The sequence below is a fragment of the Aethalodelphis obliquidens genome, unplaced genomic scaffold (genome assembly GCF_003676395.1).
Source record: "Aethalodelphis obliquidens isolate GAN/ISIS:26980383/991018 unplaced genomic scaffold, ASM367639v1 scaffold4, whole genome shotgun sequence".
Classification (NCBI taxonomy): domain Eukaryota; kingdom Metazoa; phylum Chordata; class Mammalia; order Artiodactyla; family Delphinidae; genus Aethalodelphis; species Aethalodelphis obliquidens.
Genome location: NW_020837948.1, coordinates 556,765 through 567,947, shown reverse-complemented (window position 1 = coordinate 567,947; position 11,183 = coordinate 556,765). Strand labels below are relative to the sequence as shown.

Genomic DNA, 11,183 nt, shown 5'->3' with positions numbered 1-11,183 from the left:
CAGCCCTGTTTTCTCTACATGCTCCAGTCCCTCCTGAACCCCCTAGTGGGGGAGGGGGTAGCAGAGTCTCTCCAGAGGAAAGAAGGAAACAAGCGAGGGTTCATGGGCTTGGCTCCCTGTGGCACTGAAGTCTGGCCAGTAGAGGGAGCTCAAGCTCACACCAAACTGGAAGGGATGGGAGGTGGGGAAGGGGAGGGCACAATGATAAAAGAATGGGAAGGAGCAGGGAGGAGAGGAAGGGAGGATAAAGCCTCCTGCAGCTTTCTTTGCCTTGGACGCTCCTCCCATAGGCTGCTTAGAACCACACTCCAGACAAGTGGAAAGATTCTTTGTCACTTGCCCTCTCTGCCTTTTCCTTCATTTTATTCATCCATTTATCAAAACGTTTTCTGAGTACTTTTGGAGTATCCAGGTACTAGAGATACACAGTGGTAAGATAGTCATGGTCCCTGACCTCAGGAAGTTAAAATTCCAGTGGGAAAGACAACTGTTAGAGTGGGATAGTGCTGGCTAAGGGAGGGAGAGGCTGTGGCAGCAGAGAGGCCTCCGATCTCTTCTTGGAGGTTGGTGAATGTACAGTGGTGGGAGTTGGGTAGGGCTTCCAAGAGGAAGTGGTCCATAACTTGAAATCTGAAGAATGAACAGAAGCTAGCCAGGATAAGATGGAGGGAAAACGTTCTAGACAAAGGGTACAGTACCTGCAAAAGCCTGGAATTTTTTCCCTTGATGAAATGAACTCTTTGGGGCTCCACCTCGCCATGTCTCTCCAAGCCCAAGAGCCCGAGTCCCCACCAGTTGCAATGGAAAATTCTGGGGGCTGGAGGGAGACAGGGAAAATCACGGGATGGCCCAGAACAAGATCTCCTGAGCTCTCCTTATCCCCTATCACGGCTTGGCTCTGTTCTTTGCCTTGTTGTGTAGTCCTTGCTCTGACCCCACTATGTCTTCTCTCTGTTCACAGGTATTTACTCAGGAAGTCAGGACATTGTTGGCCTTTGGCTTAACTGCCAGATGCTCAGTCGGCTGGGAACCTGGAACGTTGGGGCAGGACTGGAAGGCAGCTGGCCAAGACCTCATTCACTCTCCTGAGCCGGGGGTGGAGAATGGCAGGGGACAAGCAGGTTTGCTTTGTGGTTGGGAAAGTCTGGTAAGCCAGAGGGACTGACCAGACCCCATTCACTCTTTACACCCCATTGAAGGAACCTAAGTCTAGCAGCCCTTCCCATTTTGAAACTTCTGTCCTCACAAATTCTCTTTTGTACAGTCAGGGTGTTGTCAGGGAACTCTTTTCAGTTTGCAAAAGGGAAAAAAAGTCCCTCTTTCCAGAAAAGTATTTCTCTATTTTAAACAGTTTTTTTATACATATAAAAATAAACTTTAGTTTTTTGACCACAAAAGTGAATGAGATTATTGCAAAATATTGGAACACTCCAGAATGTATAATTTTGAAATGGAAATCATCCCAGAGGTAGCCAGTGTTCACATTTTAGTGTATATTGTTCAGAGTTATTGAGTTCTATAACATGCTTGATACTTAATATGTGTTGGATGTTTTCCCCATGTCGGTACTACAAACATATCCAACATTCCTCTTGCATAGAATAAATAACTTTATAAATTGAAAAAGATATCATATATACAAAAGAGTATATAAAATGTCTTCTGCAAGTGCAAGAATTTCTCCAGAGTATATGCCTAGGAATGAAATTAAAGAGTAACAATAAAAAGAACACCTGTGTATCCAACACTCAGGTTAAGAGGTATCCTAGTACCTCAGAAATCCTTTTGTATGTTCCTTGCATACTGCACCCCTAACTCCCCATAAACACATCTGAATTTTATGGTAATTATTTTCTTGCTTTTCTTTATAGTACATCTATAAATATACATCTTTAATATACATCTATTTATGTATACTTATGTATTTGTTATTTTGCCTATGTTTGAATGTTATATAAGTGGAATCACAGTATATGAGTTCTCTGCTTCTTTCACTCAGCATTGTTTTGAGAATTATTCATATGGATCTATGCAGCTGTAGTTTGCTTATTTTCATTGCTGTTTAGCACTCCACTGTATGACAATACCACAATTCAATTATCCGTTTTACTGTTGACTCAGAAGAATTCACTGCTGAAGCCATCTGGACCTGGTGCTGGCTTTGAGGAAAGTTAAGTTCATTCAAATTTGTTAATGGTTATAAGATTTTTTAAAAAAAATATAGACTATATATTTTTAGGATATAAAAAATCGAGGTTAAGTTTAATTTATAATTAACAAAGGTAAAATGAAGTTTTGTTTCTGTTTTTTTCTTTTTTGGCCGCTTGGCTTGCAGGATCTTAGTTCCCTGACCAGGGATTGAAACCGGGCTCCCAGCAGTGGAAGTGCCAAGTCCTAACCACTGCACTGCCATGGAATTCCCAAAATGAAGGTTTTTATTGAATTATTTAACAGCCTACAATTTTTTCCCCAAAACATGAAGATCCAAAACGTCCCATAAACAATAAACTGTGATTCCAAAGCACACAGCCTTTCCATTACTGAAAATGTTATCTTTATCTTATCTCAGTTGGTCCAGGGCAGGTTTTAGCAGCATTATTTTGGTAATTTTGGCTTTATGTTGGCTGGGGAGAATTTACAGGTGGTGACTAATAGGCAAATAATTTGAGAAGTTCCTCCCTTAAATGTTTTATAGGGACTTCCATGGTGGTCCAGTGATTAAGACTCCGTGCTTCCACTGAAGGGGACACGGGTTCCATCCCTGGTTGGGGAGCTAAGATCCTGCATGGCAGTGTGGCCAAAAATTAAAAAAAAGAACAATTGTTTTATAGACTTGAGCCTCCTCTTTCTATAATATTATGGCTATTTCAGCCCCTGGCAAAAAAGCATTTGCTCAATAAATGTTTTGAGAAAGAGTGTTTGAATAAATGATGCAGAAATGTTATGAATGCAACAGATGATTGTTAAATATTCAGTGAACATCAGTGAGAAGAGAAAATCATACTTTCTACCCTAAAAAATGAAAAGTGCTGTCTCTTTTGCCACACTTTCCCAAAATGATTTAAGAAATCTGCTTCACAGTTTGCAGCACTAGTTGAGAGTAACTTTTGGGGAAGGTACATAATGAAAAAGACAGTACATAGTCTATTAATATAAATTAATGATCCCAAATAAGGATTTAAATAATGGGGGCCTAAATCAGTTGTGTGTTTTTTTTTAATGGTGATGGAATATACTAAAACAGTGATATCTATATCAGTAAGAGAAAGGAAATATGAAGTATCAAGTTCTTAAATATAATTTTAAATTTTTAAATTTTTATTTATTTATTTATTTTTCTGGGCATGTCGTGCGGCATGCAGAATCTTAGTTCCCCAACCAGGGATTGAACCCATGCCCCCTGCATTGGGAGTGCAGAGTCTTAACCACTGGACTGCCAGGGAAGTCCCCCTTAAATGTAATTTTTTTAAATTGAAGAGTCCTAGTCTTCCTCTTCATCACATAGGCAGCACCTTTGAAGTAAACAAATCTGTAACTTGACCAACTTTTTGGAATGTGGGTCACAGTGTGACCCAACCCAGCCTCTGATGGTTAGCTTCATCATAAGCTCCATGGCCTCAGCTCTGGGAAAGACTGTATTTTTTTTAGCACCATTTTAGGTTCAGGATATAGGATTTTTAGGCTCTTTATTTCTTCTTTAGCCAGTTTTGGTGAATTGTATTTTTCTAGGAATCTATTTATCTTATCGAAGTTTTCATATTTATTGGCATAAAGTTATTAAAACCTTTATCTGTTTAATATATGTAGCACATTTAGCTATAGTCCCTTATCATTTTTAATATTATTTGTACTCTCTTTTTTTGTTCTGGTTACTCTTGCCAGAAGTTAGTCTATTTTATTAGTCTTTTTTTAAAATAAATTTATTTATTTTTGTTTATGATTTTTGGCTGTGTTGGGTCTTTGTTGCTGTGCACGGGCTTTCTCTAGTTGAGGCGAAGAGGGGCTACTCTTCGTTTGCTGTGCGTGGGCTTCTCATTGCAGTGGCTTCTCTTGTTGTGGAGCATGGGCTCTAGAGTGCGTGGGCTTCAGTAGATGCGGCACGTGGGCTCAGTAGTTGTGGCTTGTGGGCTCTAGAGCGCAGGCTCAGTACTTGTGGCGCACGGGCTTAGTTACTCCGCGGCATGTGGGATCTTCCTGGACCAGGGCTTGAACCTGTGTCCCCTGCATTGGCAGGCGGATTCTTAACCATTGAGCCACCAGGGAAGCCCTATTAGTCTTTTTAAATAATTAACTTCTGGTTTTGTTGATCTTCTCTATTAAATATTTTTTTACTTCATTAATTTCTACTCTTCATTATTTCCTTCCATTTCTTTAGGTTTATTCTGTTAATTTTCTAAGTTCTTAGCTCATTATTTTGAGCCTTAGTTATTTCCTGATGTAAGCACTACTGCTATAGATTTCCTTCATAGTACCACTTTAGCTGCATCCCACAGTTCTGATATAGTATTCTCATTACCATTTATTTCTAAGTATTTTCTAATTTCTACTATGAATTCCTCTTTGACCCACAAGTTGTTGAGAAGTACATTTAAAAATTTTCCGAACTTATGGTTTTTCCCCCTTAATTAATTATCTTTTTATAACGGATTTTTAACTTAACTGCATTTAGACATTTGTGAGGCTAACTTTATGACCTGGCGTGTGGTCAGTTTTTATAAATGTTCCATGTGTGCTTGAAAAGAATGTTTACTCTCCAATTTTGGGGAGCAATTTCCTACCTATTTCTATTAAGACAGCCTGCTAGTTGTGTTGTTCAAAATATTCTATATATTTCATAAGTTTTTTTGGGTCTGTTTGAACTATCAAGTACTAGAGGAGGTATGTTAATATACCTACTATGATAATGATTTTGTCAATATCTCCTTGTGGATATGTCAAATTTTGCTTTTATATATTTTTAAAAGCTGTGTTATTGGGTGCTTTCCAGTTTAGAACTGTTATACCTTCCTGGTTAAATGATCCATTTACTATTTTGTAATGGTCTTATTTTGTGATGACTAGGAATGCTTTCTGCCTAAAAGTTATTTTGTCTGCTAGAAATATAGTTAAATCAGCTTTCTTTTGGTTAGAATTTACCTATATTGTATATTTACATTCTTTGAATTTTAGTCTGTGTTTTTATATTTTAGGTGTATCTGTTATAACAAGCACATAGAGAGATATGGTTGTTGTTTTTTTTAACCCAATTTGACAATCTGTCTTTTAGCTAGAGAACTCAGTACATTTACATTTAGAGTAATTACTAATATATTTGGTTTTGTTTTATTGGTTTTCTATTCTGTTTTTCTGTTTCTTTTCCCTTTTCTCATCTTATTTTGGATTGATTGAGCTTTCTTGTCTTTTAATTTTCTTTTCCATTTTCCTCCCTCTACGCATTTGGGGTATAAAGAAAAGGGAAGTCAAGGATGACTCCAATGTTTCTGGCATAAGTGACAGGAAGAATGGAATTGCCATTGACTGAGTTCATATTTGGGCATTTTAAGTATGATGCCTTTTAGATAATAAGGCAGAGATATCAAATAAGTAGCTGGACATGCAAGTGTGAAGTTCAGGGGAGAGGTCTGAGTCAGAGATAAAAATTTATAAGTTTATTAGTATATAAATTATATTTAAAATGGACTAGGTGAGATTGCCAAGGGAATGGACTTAGAGAAGAGATCCAAGGACCAAATCTTGGAACATTCTGGTGTTAAGAGGTAGGAGGTTGAGGAGCAACCAGGAAAGGAGAAGATTGAGGAGAGGCTGGTGACATGGAAGCAAAACCAGAAGAATATGGTATCATTCTTGAAGTAAGAAAATGTTTCACAGCAAAGTGTTTCTGGTTAAAATTTGTTTTAGGATCATGCTAACTCATTACTTTTGTGCCAGTTCGTCTATGAATTTTAAAGTTAAAAATTATATCTAACCTAGCATTTTAGTTGTTTAACCTAGCATTTAGTTATTTAGGTTGTTCAGAAATTTTAATCCATACAATGCCAGAAGTGGAAATTCTGATGGCTCTTTTTAATGTTATAAAGAAGGATCCTAACATTATAGTCTAAGTATCTATTGATGGAGAGAAATATATATCAAAAGTATCATTTAAACTTAGATAATTGTATATTTTGTTCATTTTAACAGCATCTACATATTGTTGAAAACATCTTCATTTAGACTTATTTAAATATTCAGCGAATACTTACTGAACATCGACAGTATCCTGTCAGATAAGGTTCCTGATTTCATGGAGTTTACATTGTAGTGAAGGATAGAAGTAACAAACAATGAATAAGTTCATCTCAGATAATGGTAAATACTCTGAAGAAAATCAAACAGGGTAATATAAGGACTGGGAGAAGACATTACTTAAGATGGATGTTCAGGGAAGGCTTCTCAGAGGAGGTGACCTTAAGGTAAGACCTGAGTGACAAGGAACCAGCCAAATTATCATCTGCCTGCAGTCAAGGATGGTAAACATACACATGAATTTTTTTTTTAAGATTTATTATTTTTGGCTGCATAGGGTCTTAGTTGCGGCATGTGGAATCTTCATTGAGGTATGTAGGATCTTTTGTTGCGGCGCACGGGCTTCTCTCTAGTTGTGCATGCGGATTTTCTCTTCTCTAGTTGTGGCGTGTGGTCTCTGTAGTTGTGGCGTGTGGGTTCCAGAGTGCGTGGACTCTGTAGTTTGTGGCATGTGGGCTCTCTAGTTAGGGTGCACGAGCTCAGTAGTTGTGGAGTGTGGGCTTAGTTGCCCCACGGCATGTGGGATCTTAGTTCCCTGACCAGGGATCAAACCTGTGTCCCCTGCATTGTAAGGAGGATTCTTTACCATTGGACCACCAGGGAAGTCCCCCATACACATAAATTTAAGAGCTCTATAGTCTTTTTTTTTTTTTTTTGGCTGTTCCAGGGTGACATGCGAGATCTTAGTTCCTCGACCAGGGATTGAACCCGTGTCCCCTGCAGTGGAAGCACAGAGTCCTAACCACTGGACTGCCAGGGAATTCCCAAGAGCTCTATACTCTTTAGATTGGGAACCACTGTCATATGGGAAAGATTTTTTTTTTTTTTTTTTTGCGGTATGCGGGCCTCTCACTGTTGTGGCCTCTCCCGCCATGCAACACAGGTTCCGGACACGCAGGCCCAGTGGCCATGGCTCACGGGCCCAGCCACTCTGCGGCATGTGGGATCTTCCCAGACCGGGGCATGAACCCGTGTCCCCTGCATCGGCAGGTGGACTCTCAACCACTGCGCCATCAGGGAAGCCCATGGGAAAGATTTTGAAGTACTGGCTTCAGACTTAGCCCTTAGCTTGGTCAGTCCAGACCATATGGGCCTGAGATATTCCTTTCCAGGCTCTAACCCATAGACTTCAGTTTTCTGTCAGTAAAATGGGGACAAGAGCCTGGATTCTAGGGTGCTGCGAGGGTTAATTAATGCCTATAACATTCTTTAAGATCTTTAGTATATGTGCTGCCAAAGTGAGCACTCTTTAAGATCTTTAGATGAAAGACCTAGTGCTGCATAGACAGTTATTAGAGCCTCCCAAGCCCCAGGGAAAATCTCTCCCTATCAGTAACCTATATTCTCTCCTCTCCAGTCTGTAGCTGTGGAACAATGGTTCTCAAACTTTCATGGGAATTGGACTCAAACGTTGTTATAATGTGAATTTCTGGGTTCTCTACTTGAAGTTCTTCTTTGTTTGTTTTTGTTTGTTGTTGTTGTTGTTGTTTGTCTACTTGAAGTTCTGATTCTCCCTAAGGTTCTGGGTTCTCATCTTCCTAGTTCTGTGTTCTTCTGTCCTCTTGTCCAGTGCCTCATGCTGCCCAACACTCTAGATTTTTGTCTTTGCAAATGGACCTGAGTGTGCATTTGTCCATATATACTAAGGTCAGAGACATCTTTGGTCATTTTTCCTGAGAGCAATTCACAGCAGATATTGGGGGAGGCAGGAATGTGTCTGTATCTACTTCTCAAATTAGTCACATGTTAGAAGGAGGATTTCAGGGAAACTTCCAAATAAAAGGAGGGAGAAATTGCTGACTGGTGCAACATGGGAGATGAATACATGGAAAGTAATTAATCCTGGTTTGAGGACCAGTTCACTGCTTCTTACCTCTCTTCTTGGTGCTGAATCCCAGTATAGGAGCTGTCCAGGGCTTGATGGATCACTTCATTCATTTACTCATTCATTCATTCAACAAATATGTAGGTATTAAATATCTATTATGTGTCAGGCAGTGTTTGTATGTTGGAATTCAGTGTTAAATAAGACAAGATCTCTATTCTCCTGGAGTATCCATTATAGTAGGGGGAGACAGAAAATAAATAAATATATAAAGATATATACATAAGACTGTTTCAGACACTGATAAGTACAATACACAAGTTAATGTGATAAAGAAGGTGGGTGACTACCTTAGATTAACATTTGAGCAGAGACCTGAATGACAAAAAGAAGTCAGCCTTGAGAATAGGGAGGAGGGGATGGAGGGGAAGCATTTCTGGCAAAGGGAATATCAGTGCAAAGACCTTCAGACAGGAAGGACTTCAGAATCTTTGAGAAAATGAGAAAAGGCCCACATAACTTGAGTGGAGGAGTGAGGGAGAGAAAATTTCAGGATGAGGCTGGAGAGTCTGAGGATTAGGGTTGTAGGCGACCATAATGTATACCTTGGAAGAAGTGGTGTGGATGAGGCCTTGTCCCTTGGGGTAAGAATAGTAGAGGCCAACTCAGAATTGCCAGAACAATCTTGAAAATGAAGAACTGTGTTGGTGGACTCACACTTCCCAATTTCAAAACTTAATTCAAAGGTATAGTAATCAAGACAATGTAGTACTGGCATAAGGAAAGACATATAGAATTGACAGTCCGGAAACAAACCCTCACACTTATGGTCAATTAATTTTTGATGAGGGTGCCAAGACAATTTAATGGCGAAAGAATAGTGTTTTCAACAAGCGGTGCTGAGAAAACTGGATATCTATACACAAAAGAATAAAGTTGGACCCCTACCTCACACCATATGCAAAAATTAACTCAAAATGGATCAAAAACCTAAATGTAAGAGCTAAACCACCTCTTAGAAGAAAACATAGGTATAAATCTTCATGACCTTGGATTTGGCAATGGTTTCTTAGATATGACACCAAAAGCACAAATAACAAAATAAAAAAATAAATTGGGCACCATCAAAATTTAAAACTTCTGGGCTTCCCTGGTGGCACGGTGGTTGAGAGTCCGCCTGCCGATGCAGGGGACACGGGTTCGTGCCCTGGTCCAGGAAGATCCCACATGCTGCGGAGCGGCTGGGCCCGTGAGCCATGGCCGCTGGGCCTGCGCGTCCGGAGCCTGTGCTCCGCAACAGGAGAGGCCACGACAGTGAGAGGCCCGCATACCGCAAAAAAAAAAAAAAAAAAAAAAATTAAAACTTCTGTGCTCCAAATGATACTATCTAGAAAATGAAAAGACAACCCACAGAATGGGAGAAATATTTGCAATCATATATCTTATAAGGGACTTTTATCTAGTTTACAACTCAATAATAAAAGGGACAAAAGCAATTATACTCCAATAAAGATGTAAAAAAAAATAATAAAAGGGACAAATAACCCAATTTAAAAATGGACAAGGGATCTAAATAAACATTTATTTAGATATATAAATGGCCAATAAGCACATGAAAAGATGCTCAACATCATTAGCCAGCAGAGAAACACAATTCAAAACCACAATGAAATACCATTGATAACCACTAGGATGGCTATAAACAACAAGTATTGGTAAGGATGTGGAGGAACTAGAACCCTCACACATCGTTGGTGGGAATGTAAAATGGTACAGCAGCCCTGGAAAACAGTTTGTGTTCCTCAAAAAGTTAAACACAGGACTTCTCTGGTGGCGCAGTGGTTAAGAATCCACCTGCCAGTGCAGGGGACACGGATTTGAGCCCTGGTCCAGGAAGATCCCACATGCTGTGGAGCAACTAAGCCCGTGCGCCACAACTACTGAGCCTGCTCTCTAGAGCCCATTGGCCACAACTACTGAGCAGTGTGCCACAGCTACTGAAGCCCGCGTGCCTAGAGCCCATGCTCTGCAACAAGAGAAGCCACCACAATGAGAAGCCCGTGCACCACAACAAAGAGTAGCCCCTGCTCACTGCAACTAGAGAAAGCCCGCATGCAGCAACAAAAACCCAACGCAGACAAAAATAAATAAATAAAAGTTAAACACAGAATTAATATATGACCTAGCAATTATACTCCTAGGTATATACCCAAAAGAATTGAAACCAAGCACTCAGACACTTGTACACCAATGTTCATAACAGTATTATTCACAATAGCCAAAAGGTGGAAACAACCCAAAATGACCCAACAACCCAAACTCATGAATAAACAAAATGTGTTATACCCATACAGTGCAATGTTATTCAGCAATAAAATGGAACAAAGCACTGATAAATGCTACAACATTGATGAACCTTGAAAACATCATTCTAAGTAAAAGAAGTTAGTCACAAAGGACCACATGTTGTATGATTCCATTTATATGAACTATCTAGAATAGGTAAATCTATAAAGACAAAAAGGTATACAAGTGGTTGCCTAGGGCTTGGGACCTGGGGTGTTGAGAGATAATGGCTAATGGGTTTAGGGTTTCTTTTTAAGGGTGATGAAAATGTTCTAAAATAGATATGATGGTTGTACAACTCTGTGAATATAACAAAAGTCACTGAAATATACACTTTGGAAGAACTGTGTGACATGTGAATTATATTTCAATAAAGGTGTTAAAAAAATAAAAAGAATTTTAGAGGCCAGAGCCCGATATCTAATTAGAAAAGTCACAACAGGGAAGTTGAAAGCCTCTAGGGCCTCCAAGACGAAAGAAATTACCACTGCTGGGCAAGAACTGGGGAATTCTCCAATACCAACTCTAGGAACGTACTAGCTAAGTGAACCCAAGGGAAGAATCATGGCCTTGGGAGGTTTCTCCAGGTTGTTTTCAGAGACCTGTGTTTGTTCATCTCCCATGAATATATCCATGTCCAAAGGGGATGTGTAATGATGCAAACTAGAGCTTTGTTCCCTCTCTAGATTCTCTGCTCTTTTCAATGACTTTTATTTCAGAGTCCTTA

The 11,183-nt window shown here is 39.5% G+C and overlaps 1 long non-coding RNA gene across 3 annotated transcripts in view; it reads right to left on the bottom strand.

Moving 5' to 3' along the window:
* LOC113614274 (uncharacterized) overlaps positions 1-11,183 on the bottom strand; it is a 30,021-nt gene that overhangs the window by 2,202 nt on the left and 16,636 nt on the right. The window contains exon 3 of one of the 3 annotated variants that reach the window (XR_003430566.1): positions 699-817. The exons of 1 other annotated variant lie outside the window; for it this stretch is intronic. This is a non-coding gene — a long non-coding RNA (uncharacterized LOC113614274). Of the gene's footprint in view, positions 1-462; positions 818-11,183 lie in introns of those variants that run through there. One more of the 3 variants, XR_003430565.1, reaches the window with a different exon arrangement.